Below are 13,060 nucleotides of genomic sequence, written 5' to 3' on the forward strand. Positions count from 1 at the left end.
TTATAGTGAATTATTTTGAATTCCCCTTCGAAGTTACATTTAAAATACTTTCCGCTGAGCAAGAAAATTTTCACATAGCGAACAGATTAGAGGAGAATTAACTTGGTACGCACTGTTCGCATTTCTGGCCTTCAGGCAATTTGTGCTGCTGCATGAATTAAGAGAACTAAGGGGATTACCATTCTACAACTTAGTGGTACCTGGTAAAAACTATCCGACCATCCATCCCACATATAGAAAAGTCATACTGGTCAGCAGTGAGCAGATCAAGGGATATTCCCAATGGGCTCTGGTCCACCTTCTACTGCAGTGGTGTCCAAACTTTTCCCGTACAGGGGCCATATTCAAAAACAATTGAAAAGTTAATTTCTTTAGGGTGTTACATTTTCCATATCTTGTTGTATATAAAAGTAAAATTGAAAATATTCAAAAATTTTAAGTACAATACACAATTACATTTACAGAACAAAACATTTAATGATAAAATTTTTTTGATAATTAACAAAAGTTAAAATGATGTTTTAGTTCACTTTCTGGGTGGACTATGGGTTGGACACTGCTGTGAATCAACTGTAAGCATCCCATTCAAGAATTAGGAGAGAGTGATTTTCTTTTACCCAGACAAATAATCATCTGTTGTTTCGCGGAAGTGTGTTACCCACATTTTTCCTATCTCTGTTTACGTGGTCACAGTACCTGAATATCCGAATGACACTGACATTTTGGACAGTTTCAAAAAAAAAAAAATTCAAATTTAAGAACTATTGAATAATCATTAATAAAAATTTAAGGACAATACCGATGACGAGAGAAGGAAAACAAGGACAATGAAGGTATTAAACCTTTAAACATGAAATGTTGGCATTTGGTGAAAACGAAGTTAGAAAATTGTCAGTTAGGTTACAGTTAAATGAAAGAGATACAATTCATGTATTTCAGGAATACCTAATTGAAAAGATGGTTTTGGAAGAATTGAAGCATTTGATGGATGCTCCGAGTAGGATACCAATTTCATCAAGTGAATGTGAACGAGGATTTTCACAAATGAATCTGATTGTCAGCCCAACCAGAGCTTCGTTAATGACAAAAACAGTTTCTTCAGTACTGTTTCTTAAAATTGTATGCCCAGGGCCGACCCGCTTCAATCCAGCAAAATACGGTGATTCATGGCTGCTTCAGAAATGTCATTCAGCAAGACACACACAAAGAGGATGAAAATAAGTCAGCACAGGGTGTCAGATGAGAACTTAATAAAAATTTGGAATATTCTACAAAAACTTTATTTTGAAATTATTTTTACGTATGTTTTTTATTTTTACTTATTATTTTTAGGGGCCGTAGTCTAACGAAGGTAAACGAAAGTAGGTTTAAAATATAAATTTAAAATATTTTTAAAGTTAAAAATGGCAGCGCCAGACAGGAAAATGCAATTTGTATCCCCCTTCTATTTCCGTCGCTAATGGAGCTAAAAATTTAAAAATCACATTAGCTATGCATTATTTGATGCTTATCAAAGGAAAACTATTCCAATTGAAATCTATCATTTACTTTTTGTGTTAAAATTTAAAAAAAAAAAAAAAAAAAAAAAAAAAATTTATTGCACTTCAATAGCGGGCTTCTTTGTACTAAGTAACTCTCCTTTTGGTGACAAAAAGGTTGCTAAATAGTTAATAATTCTATAAAGGTAATTTATTCTAAATTAATATTCTTATTAATAATTCTATAAAGCTCATTTCAAGAAGGATGTAGAGATGCTGGAACGAGTACAGAGAAGGGCAACAAGATTAGTGAATGGAACAAAAGGGTGCTCTTATGAAGAAAGGCTTAAGTTTTGCAAATTAGTGTCTGGAGACTAGGCACCGGCAAGGTGATCTGATAGAGGTGTATAAAGCCTTGAATGGTTTGAGCATGCTCAATGCTGATGGGATTCTTCCTCTTGCTCAGAATAATCACCTGAGAGGGCATAAATTCAAATTGAGAAAAGACAGATGTAGGATAGACATCAGGAAATTTGCCTTTAGCCAGCAGGTGGCTGGTTGGTGGAATAGACTTCCATCCCTTGTCGTGGAAGTTGATAGCCTAAATAAGTTTAAGGCTCAGCTAGACAGGTATTTCGAACGAACAGAGGGGTGAAGTGCAAGTGGTTATTTTTTTTATTTATTTATTTATTATTTGTTTTTTTTTTTTGGCTGATGCTGCATAAGCTTGCTTTCTTGCATCAAATGCCTCTACTAATGCTAATGCTAATTTATAAATTTTGCGATGAGAAGTATTTTTTAACAATTTTCAAAGCTGGAGTTGTCCCGGCAAGGAAGTACTCAGAGAGTCAGTGTTGAGGTGGCAGTGGTGGGGAGGTGCCTGCATGGAGGCTTGCACAGCCCTCACCTGTCAGTCTCTTCTCCCCCAAGACTTTTGCTTCTCCAGGAAGAAGTCTGAGTCACTTCTCCCACCCTTGTCATTCACAACAACTGCAAAGACTGAAATACACATTTTTGTTGGCTCCTCACTTTTAGGCCAAGCCGGGGTACTAGAAACTTTTTTCAGTTACCATAAAGCTCTCTAAGATACTACACTAACGACCATTCGTGACTACAGACTCTTCACCCTAAGTGCCTGGCACTCAGTAATTGACCGATTTATTTACTTATTTTACTCACATTTTACTTATTTTACTCACATTTCACTTATTTTTTTTTATATATTTGAATAATAAATTTATGCTTAACAAACTGTGTTAATATACTAAATTTGTTGTTATTCCAAAAACATTACTATGAAAGTAACAATATCAGAAAAAAACCTTTTAGGGTACTTTTCATATCCTTTTAATTTTCAATTTTTCCTGATAGCAAAGAATAAGTACCAGCATCTATTTTTTTTTACAAAAAAAGCACTGGAAATATATATAATAAAGGCATGCAGCAGAAACAGAATGTCTATGAGACAGAGAGCCTGTAGGAGATGGGTCATTAATTAATCTAACTGCCCTCTTTTGAATGGAGATTAGAAGCCTAAGAGAGGTTAAGATGGCACTGCCACGTTAACCTCTCTTGGGAACAATATTCCATGGTACAGCAGATTCGAGAGTTGTACAAAGTGAATAACTGTTTAGAAGATAAGTAATGCTGAGAGTGAAAGAAAAAACCCAGTTTTTTAGATGCAGAGAAACAATATTTGTGATATGCTTATGCCAAAAGAGATTAGAAGTCAGGGAAATCCCTAACAGAGTTATATGATCTTATCTAGAAATCTGAATGGCATTGAAGATAAGCATAGGAGCAGAAGTATTCTTTTTTTTGCAAGATATAAGACAGGACTGAGTTTTAGAAGGATTTAATTTAACTAAGTTATCTTTGCCCTACTGGAGAATTACCTGGATCAGCATTTAAGGAATTGGTAGCGAATATTCAGGAAGCTGAAGCTGTTTGTGCAGGGCAACGTTTCTCAAACTGGAAGGTGGAATGCAATGTGCTTTCATCAGCAAAACTACAGATAGGATTTCCAGTCATTGGAAGAAGGTCATTAACACAAGAGGAAAAGAGTGGGAGAAAACTGAACAATGGGGAACACCAGCATTGTGGAGAAGTTAGAAGACATGTATCATCACCTGCAATGAGCAATCAGAAAGAAAACTGGATCCCCAATTACAAAAAACAGTTAGCAAACAATACGATGGAAGCTTATTTAGAAGACCTTTATGCCAAACATGATCAAAAGCCTTTGAAATGTCAAGAGCAACTGCTTAAGTTTCACCAAACCTTTCCAATGAATTTGACCATACATGGGTAAAATAAGCCAGCAGTATCCCCAGTGGATTGACACCGAGGGAATCCATACTGGAAATCACTGATCAGATGGAAGGTTCCTAGATACTTTGAGTTGATGGTTAATGGATTTCTCCATTACTTATTTTAGAAAAAACAGAAGTGCAATGGGATAATTAGATGGGAGGGATTTTTAGCATTAGGCATTAGTAGAGGTATATGATGCAAGAAAGCAAGCTTATACAGCATCAGCAAAAAAAAAAAAAAAAAAACCCTTCCCATTTCACCCATCCATTTACTCCAAATGTTTGTCTAGTTCTACCTTGAATTTAAGCTAGCAACTTCAACAATGACAGATGGAAGTTTGTTCCAGCAATCAACCGCCACTGGTTAAAGGCAAATTTCTGCACATCTATTCTCAAACTGTCTTTCCTTAATTTGAATTTATGTCCCCTCAGGCAATTAATCTGGACAAGAGGAAGAATCCCATCAGCACTGAACATGCTCAAACCATTCAATGCCTTATACACTTCAATCAGATCACTTCACAGGTGTCTAGTCTCCTGACATTGTAATTTGCAAAACTTAAGCTTTTCTTCATAAGAGAAATCTTTGTTTGATTCACTAATCTTGTTGCCCTTCTCTGTAATCATTCCAGCAGCTCTACATCCTACCTAAAATGAGGCCTCCAGACCTGTATACAGTACTCGAGGTGTGGCCTGACCATTTCCTTATACAAGGGGATAATCACCTCCTTTTCCCTTCTAGAAAAATTCCTGTATATCATTGAAAGACCAATGAGCTACTCTTGCAGACCGTCTGCACTTCTCAGAAATCTTCATATCTAACTGAACAATTATCCCTACATCCTTTTCATTCTCTACCACACAGTTGATATGTTACTCTGAGGTTACTGCTACCCATATTCAGTACTTTACATCTGTCAATGTTAAACTTCAGTTGCCATATCTCAGCCCATCCGCTCAACTTTTCCAGATCCTGTTGCAGTAACGCACTACCATTAGTGTCATTAACAATCCTGCTAACCTTTGCATTATCTGCAAACTTAGACATCAAGTCTAATATACCATCATAAATATCATTAATCAATACAGAAAACAATAATGGACCAACACTGAACCCTGGGGGACACCACTAATAACAATTGTTGGCCTAAGAATTTTTCACAATTTTTAGGAACTGCCAGATTTGATCAAATTTCTAAGCAGAATGAAAAACACGAGGAATAAGAAAGTGTAAAAAAGGTGACACAAAAACAGGAGTAAGCTCATGAGCACGTTTTCAGAACAAGTAGAAAACTACCATCAGGACCTGCCACTTTCTTGGTATTAAGACTGTTCAAAATCCATCTAACATCCTTTTGATGGAAGATCACAGTAGGCATCAAATGGAATGTACTGGGAATGATAGGAGGTGGTTTGCCAAGATCATCAATACAGGAGCTAGAAGAAAAGTAGGATGCTAGCAGGTCAAGCTTTATCTTTAGCTCAGGTGTCAATAGAACCATCAACTTTTAACAGAAGTGGGAGTAGAGATGGGCAGAAGTTGCAACCAACAGCTTTCACAAGAGACCAGAATGCTCAACTGCCATTTGGACAATAAGCAAGTTTTATACTCTTAGCCTGTTCAAAATATAGTTTGGACTGATTAATGGCAATTGTTGTGAGCAAAAAAAGGAACCTGAAGATTTGGATGTAAGCCAATTGCAATATGCAACGTTCTTATCTTGAACAGCCTTAGCGTATTTATTAGAAAACCAAGGTTTAAATAAAGGACGAGATTTTAAGGTGGAGTGTGAAATAAAAGATTTCTCGTTACAAGAATGAGTTCGCTGATATGATTTGAGCAAGCACTGACATCGGAAGTTTTAAAACAGTATATTTAAATATTTGAGATTTCTGTTCTTTTCCAACCAAGGAAAAGAACAGAAATCTCACAGATCATCTCATTTTGCATTCTTGTAATGCCAAACAACACGAAGACCATCACCAAGTTGTGATCTGACGTGCCTAAACATCCACTCACCTAGACAGTGTACTTCGAAGGGTTGTTTGTAAGAAAACGATCAACAGTGTTGGCTATGTGGTTAGGATTGTCTGGTATTCTGATAGGTAAATTAATACGCTGCGCAAGTGATTATTAATTGTAAAAACCTCAGCATCTCAACCATCTGGCTCAATGTGACTAGAAAACTAAAGGCTGCTAAAGTTCTGAACATTAAAATTGCCAAGGAAAATTATCACACTGTTAGGAAAGTTGTACTGGAGAAAATCAAGTTTCAAAGAAAGGAACTCTGACTTCCGTTCTTTGAAGGAAAAAAAAAAAAAAAAGTGATTACTGGAGTTAGGAAAATGATAGAAGCAACAGATGAATTTGAGAATGGGATGGAGAGAGAGATTTTAAACCAGAAAAGGTCAAAAAGAGATTCCAAATTACTGTCTCTGATAGAGAATATGAGAGCAGGCATATGCACAAGTTCCACCTTTGAAGCAAAAGGAATTTTACAGCAAATAATTCTGTCAGGAAAAATAAGTGAGGCTTGGCAGAGTGCAAGTGGACGCTGACATCACTGAGATCCTGTATATTCATGTTGTTTGTTCGTAAGCTTTACGGCACAAGGGCAGCAAGGCCATAATGCACTTAACTATGGTGACATATAATCATGAAATGAATGAAAAAGTGTTTGGGATAAGTTTGTTCTATTAGTTTGAAGTTTATGCCTGTTCAGTTCCTCCTACAAAACAATGGATGTGACACAAGAGGAACAGTATGCTGCACTCAAGAAATCACCAGCTGAAGCATATGAAATGTTAAGAGGCTTGGTGAATCTATGCTTCCAGATAGCACAGCTCACAGGTATATTTAGAATGTTTAAAGATGGATGTGATTCAATCACAAACATTGGCAGTCCTGGAGCTCTAATCACTGCTGTCAGCACAGAAACCATAAATGCTGCTTCTCTAATTGTGAGAAAAGATTGCTGTATAACAGTCATTATTGAGAATATCATGTTGAGAATATCAGCAGGAAGGGTGCACAGTGTTCTCCATGACCATTTGCATTTGACACATGTTTGTACATGCTTGGTTCAAGACTACTCACACTTGAGCCAGCAACAGCAAGTTTGCATGGAGGTTTGTCAGGAGCTGCAACAGATGTTTACTGAAGATGAGGTTCTGCACAAGGTGATAACAGTGGATGACACATGGCTTCATCATTTCAACCTAGAGAGTAAGCAACAAAGCTCTGTTTGGAAGTCTTGCCATCGCTAACGCCAAAAGGAGCAAAAGTAATGATCATCGCTTTTTTTGACATTCAAGGAATGGTTTACCAGCATGTTGCACCACATCATACAAGTGTTATGGGAGCTTACTACAGAACTGTACTGCATACTTTGCAGGATCATATTCATCACAAATGACCAGAATTGCAGAGGTGGGAGAATGCTGCTTCATGATAACATGAGACTTCGCCTTGCTCATACTGTCATCAAGTACTCAGCCAATGTCAAATGTCTTCCTCATTTGCCCTACAGCCTTGGCCTTGCACCATGTGATTTTTTTTTTTTATTTCCAAAGTTAAAGGAGCTGCAAGGAAAAAGTTTCCAGTTTCAGAAGTTGTAACAACATCAGAGGAAATTCTCAAATTCATATCAAAAAATGGCTTCCACCATAATTTTGAATGGCAGAAATGTTGGAATAAGTGCATTTCATCAAACGGGGACTACTTTGAGAAGGACCAGCAAAATATGGACGATTATTAAAGGTATGTTGTAAAAAAAAAAAAAAAAAAAAAATTATGATCATTCTTTACTGAACAGTCCTCGTTTCTCAATTCCAGAAAAACTAGGCGATTTAAAAGGAAATTAACTCCTTTAAAATTAAGCAATTATAATTAAGTGTAAATGTGGGATTTATTATGTCACTATTATTAATGCATATTTCCCTCTAGGATCTGACACACCAATATCTAAAGCAATTTTGTTAATTTTGATTTATCAGTGCTGGCTGTGTTAGTCAAACTACTTTTATATATCACAGTGGCTCCAAATTATTTCCAAATTTTGTACTGAAATTTTTTAGCTGTTACATTCTTGATTATCAGTCTACATATATTTTTTCTTTCTTGGCAAGCTTATGCTGTATATCCAATCCCGAAAATCAGTAATCTGTCTTGTTGCATTAAAGCACTTTAGACATTTCCATTTCCTCCTATAATCTTAAATTTCTCTAAAGGGATTGCTTTCACTGCTGGCAAAACAGATTCTGCACTGCCATTTGCAACATACAATGGCAAAAAAGGGTCTTCTGCAGTTGCAAATCTCTTGCAGGCAGCCTTTGTTTTAAATGCATTCAATCATATGGGCAATTAGATTGTCTTTTTTGGACTTGTCTATGGCTTTGCTTCAGTGAATCCCTACACACCCTGCTCTCTACTTCAGTATTCAGGTCAATATGAAATTTATTTTCTTGTCACTACTAAAAATATAAAGTTACAGTTATAACTATGGGGAGAGGTACTCACTAGGTTTTTCAATGGGTGTACCACAGGGTGGAACCATGTATATGCTGCTTTTTTCCTGCAATTATCCTCCCCTAACTGTTGGTCCAAAAAAAAAAAAAAAAAAAAAATTCTTATGGAATATGCAGATGATCTTAAGATCTGATCCATTTCATGAATCTCCATTTCACATAATTAACTCGAAACTGGCTGCTTTTGTAAAATATTTCTCCAAATTTGGCCTCCAACAAAATGCTCAAAAATGTGCACATATTTCAATTACAAAAAAGCATAATCCAGCCAACTTTCTCCTGTACTTGACAGCATTATCATTCTCACAATTAGTGAGCATATAAATCTCAATCTTGCTAGTGATAAGAAATGACTTTCTGATTCCCACTTCAAAAATCCAAGTTCTTGCTAGATGGAAACTGAGTTCTCAAAAGAAAAAGAAGAAAAAAAAATGTAGTCCATATGTCTAATAGGGATTTATTATGAAGATAAACTCTTCATAATAATCTTCTATTTACACTGATTTTGTATTCCTCAAAGATCTGGGCCTCGGTATTCAATATAAAAAGAACACTGTCTGTTGAATACATTATGTTAAAATGGGCAAATGTAAAACTGGCTTTTCTTTTTCAATACCACATACCCACATGCTTAAGAGTCCTAAATTTCCAAAAACCTCTAGTGTACCTCTGGCTAGGTCTTTAAATTGTGCAGCAACAGTTAGCCAGCTGCATTTCTCTGGGAGTTCACTGGGTGGCACATCCCCCACCCACCCAAATAGGCTTAGCCCAACTCCAACTCTATTGAATAGTAGATTAAAGTGCACAGACAAAATGTTTACTGGGCAAACTCTCAAACTAAACATTGATCCTGTACTGCTCAATTACGACTTGAAATACAGAATCCAAAGCATCCAAATAGTTCTTGGATGCCCAACTTTTATGTTGTAGAGTGGACGAATCCTATGTACCTTCATTTCCCTCTATATTCTTGTCTGGGGACAGCAGCTTTGGGTATACAGTTGCACCATTCTTTATCATTTCTTGTTGTAGTTAATTGATTTCTGGTGTATACATGATTGTGTTATAAGCCCCTCTGGCATGCAAGTTCAAATGTTCCTTAAGTGCTATTGTACTCTTGGGATTTTGTTACAGTAAAATGATATTTACAGTAGACTGTTGAAATAACAGCACCCCAAATAATGACACATTTGAGATAACAGCACATCGAGATTGGATGTTTACATACAGCACAGATGTCTTGCAGTGCTGAAAAAAAGAAAATGGCAAGTTACTTGATTACTTTTTTGTTTAAATTTTCCATTTTGAAAGTGAATTCTGTACTGATGTCACGGATTATAGCGCTGTTTTACATTTATTTTAAATTAAAAACCTCTCCCTATGGCTCCTAAAGTTAATAAACCTCATACAGAGAAGAAAAGAATAATAATAAAGCTTAGTGACAAACTTGATATAATAATATAAAATAGAAAATAATAATAGAAAATAGGGCTTAAGTAGGAGTGTATTAATGGCAAAATATAACACTGGATTGTCAATGTTTGTTTTTTTATGTGCACATAATAAAATTGCATTCTTAATCTCTCTATTGGCACCTCCGTAGCCGGGTGGGCAGGAACAGCAGTGTGTAGCACACGCTTCTTGATTAGACTGGGGTTCGAGCCCGTGACCACCAAATATGGAGGATGTAGAAAGGTCAGGGAATGACCACCGCATATCCGCAGAGCAATATGGCCTTAGTTGCTAATGCTCCTAAAAACCAAATAACAACAACATCTCTCTATTTCTTATTTAGCTTCATTATTTCTGCATTAAATATATTAAAAATAAAACTTTCTAGATAACAGAAAAATCAAAATAACATCATCTTGATTCCCCAAAGGTGCCATTATCCTGAAAGTCTACTGTATTTATTTATTTAACTGTGTATGGTACATTTTGGAAGGAGAAAATACCTACTGTGTTTTCCAGAAAGAGATGTGCTTTTTCTCCTGGAAAATGTCAGCTAAAATTCTCTTGTACCTTATGATCTGAAGATATATGTGCATGTAGTGATATAAATTTTTTTTTTTTTTTTTTTAATTTTTTATATAAGACTACACTGTCACGGCTTAGCATATCTGAACGAAGCCTGAAGTCTCAGAAACTTGTCTTTTGTTCCAAAAAAAACCCATAAAACTGTACTTCTTTCTAGAAACCGTCTTTCAAGAAATATGGAATCGATAATGCTTTTGACGGTACTAAACATGAACTCCTTGAATAAAGTGAAAGTTCAGACCATATCATCCAAGTTTCTTGTGACGACTGACTAACTGATTAAAATAAATTTATTAAAATAAAAAATACAAAATATACATAAGATAAAACAGAAATAAAATAAGATAAAAGTGCTAAAATATAATATAATAAAAGCATTAAAATACATAGTAGCTTTTGAAGCGAAGTGCCTCTTCATCAGCTCCTAAAGTTCAGACTATAACATTGGTAATTATGAGTGTAATCTCAAAATCTGTGACTCGACAGAATTTGATCTACACTGGAATTTTATTTATTAAACAATTACAAATTTGTGTTTCAGATATATGTAATAAAATATATATATTTTTAAGAAATTTACCTTCTAAAACCTGGGGGAATCTTATAGTCGAAAACATAAGGTATTTTAAACTATAATACTTACCCATATGTATTATATATTGTATGTTACTTTTCTCTCATTGTAACATACACTGTACTGCAAAAATATTTTACTGTTCACAGCACTACACTGCTATGTACGATAAACTGCAGTACAGAAAGTTTTTTTTTTTTCCATGTATGATTATAACATAACATAACATAACATACAAAAACTAAAATTGATGGGGAGACCTGATCAAGGTGTTTAAAGCTTTGAAAGGTCTGAGATAACTAAATTGTGAGGGCATTTTTATGCTTAGTCACATGACATACATAAGGGGATGGGATAAATTTTAATTGAGAGGGAATATTGTAGAACAGATAAAGTTTTGTTCATTCAAAGAATGAACACTGGAATAAATTGCCATAAAGGATGAAATTTAATCTAAATTTAAGGAGGGTTGATGATATTGGTTACTTTTTTTTTTTTTTTACTTTTTTTTATTTCAATTTGTTATTTTTAGCTGGTGCTAGATAAGCCTTTTTTGCATCATTTTTCAAATACTAATATTATTTCTTGAAAAGTACATTCTATAAAACTTCAAATCCAACATCATTAAATATCCTTTGTCTTCTCAACCTTCAATCCCCACAGAGAGTACTAGAGTAATATGGATTAATACTTTGGTAATATGAAGTAACCATTATTTTAAAAGACAGGGGAGACAGCTTGAAGCCATACAAGAATATTAATTTCAAGAATCTATGAATACAGACTAAACCTATCAAATAAAGCATTTAAATTTAATTTTTAATCATATCTTAGGAAAGTGAAATAAAAATTTTAAATACAGTATTTTGAAAAAAATAAAATAAAAAAGTAAAAAGGAATTTTATGTCTATCAAAAGTAACTACTGGAATAACATACATGCAGCCAAAAGAAAATATAATTTTTCCCCCATGGCTAACACCAACGTCCCATTATTTCATGTCCTTAAGTGTCAACTGCTGATTCAATCAATATGACCCTGAAAATCTTGTTTTACTTGAAATCATGTAGGCTAGCTTTCAATATGCTATAACAAGAATTAGCTAAGTAAACTAAAAAGAACTGGTACCTCATATAATTTTTAATTTCTATTTGATGAATTATTAAAATTTCATCTGTTGGTTCTGAAATAAATCTATATGATTGCTCTCAAGGTGTAGGTGTTTTCTGGTCACAGTATTTATCTCCAATTTTGCATTAGTTTTATTGAAATACAATGAGCACTTTTTTTAAAATGTTTATAAAGCTTTACTGTAAAGATACATAAAAACAAAAAGTGTCCTATGTCGCCTAGAACACAAAATGCCACTTTGACTCGAACTTAAGGAAATCTACTCACATATTTCCTAAACTGATTCAATTCTCTCTTAAATTATAGTGAAACTGATAGGACAGGCAAAAATCTTAAGGCAATTTATTTTTCATGCTAAGGAATGAAATCCTTATCCTTAGGATCATTCACCTGTTACCCAGTTTCTGGAATTAAAGTTGATTATTTTTTAATAAAACTCATAATAGAAATTTGGGATTCTCAAAAATGCTCATACTTACTGAGTAAATGTATGCCTGAAATGGGTTATGCAAAGGTTTATTTTCAAAAAAAAAAAAAAAAATTAAAAAACAATTAATACATGTCAAATGAAAATCAGTTTTTGATTCTTAGATTATTATTATAAACATGATTGCATAAAATTAAAAATGAGTGGCATACTAAAATAAGAGAAGTGATTTAGTATGCCACTGTAAATAAGTTAGCACTTATTTTTTCATGCTAAGGAATAGTATACTAATAAGTGTTTTTATTTCCTAACTTTTGGAATATCAGAGGTTTATATAAAAAAAAAAAAAAAAAACACTTCCACTGCTACTATTTTTTTTTTTTTTTTTTAAATCTTTGTTGTTTTATGGCTGTTCTACTTAGAAAACTAATTTTACTGAAGAAGCAGAAAAGAACCAGTCTGTAAAACATCAGTTCACGTGAATAAGCGTTTCTATCACACTTTGTTATACCTTATTTCACACAATCACAGAAGTGCTTTATTTCCAAAACATTTGCTAAAAAAAATCTAAAATC

General features: G+C 34.3%; 1 protein-coding gene across 2 annotated transcripts in view; it reads right to left on the reverse strand.

Moving 5' to 3' along the window:
• Window positions 1-13,060, reverse strand: part of Klp10A (kinesin-like protein 10A) — a 198,469-nt gene that overhangs the window by 144,377 nt on the left and 41,032 nt on the right. The window lies entirely within an intron of this gene.

Source organism: Mastigoproctus giganteus, chromosome 4 (genome assembly GCF_048544385.1).
Source record: "Mastigoproctus giganteus isolate SK-2022 chromosome 4, ASM4854438v1, whole genome shotgun sequence".
In the NCBI taxonomy this organism is placed as follows: domain Eukaryota; kingdom Metazoa; phylum Arthropoda; class Arachnida; order Uropygi; family Thelyphonidae; genus Mastigoproctus; species Mastigoproctus giganteus.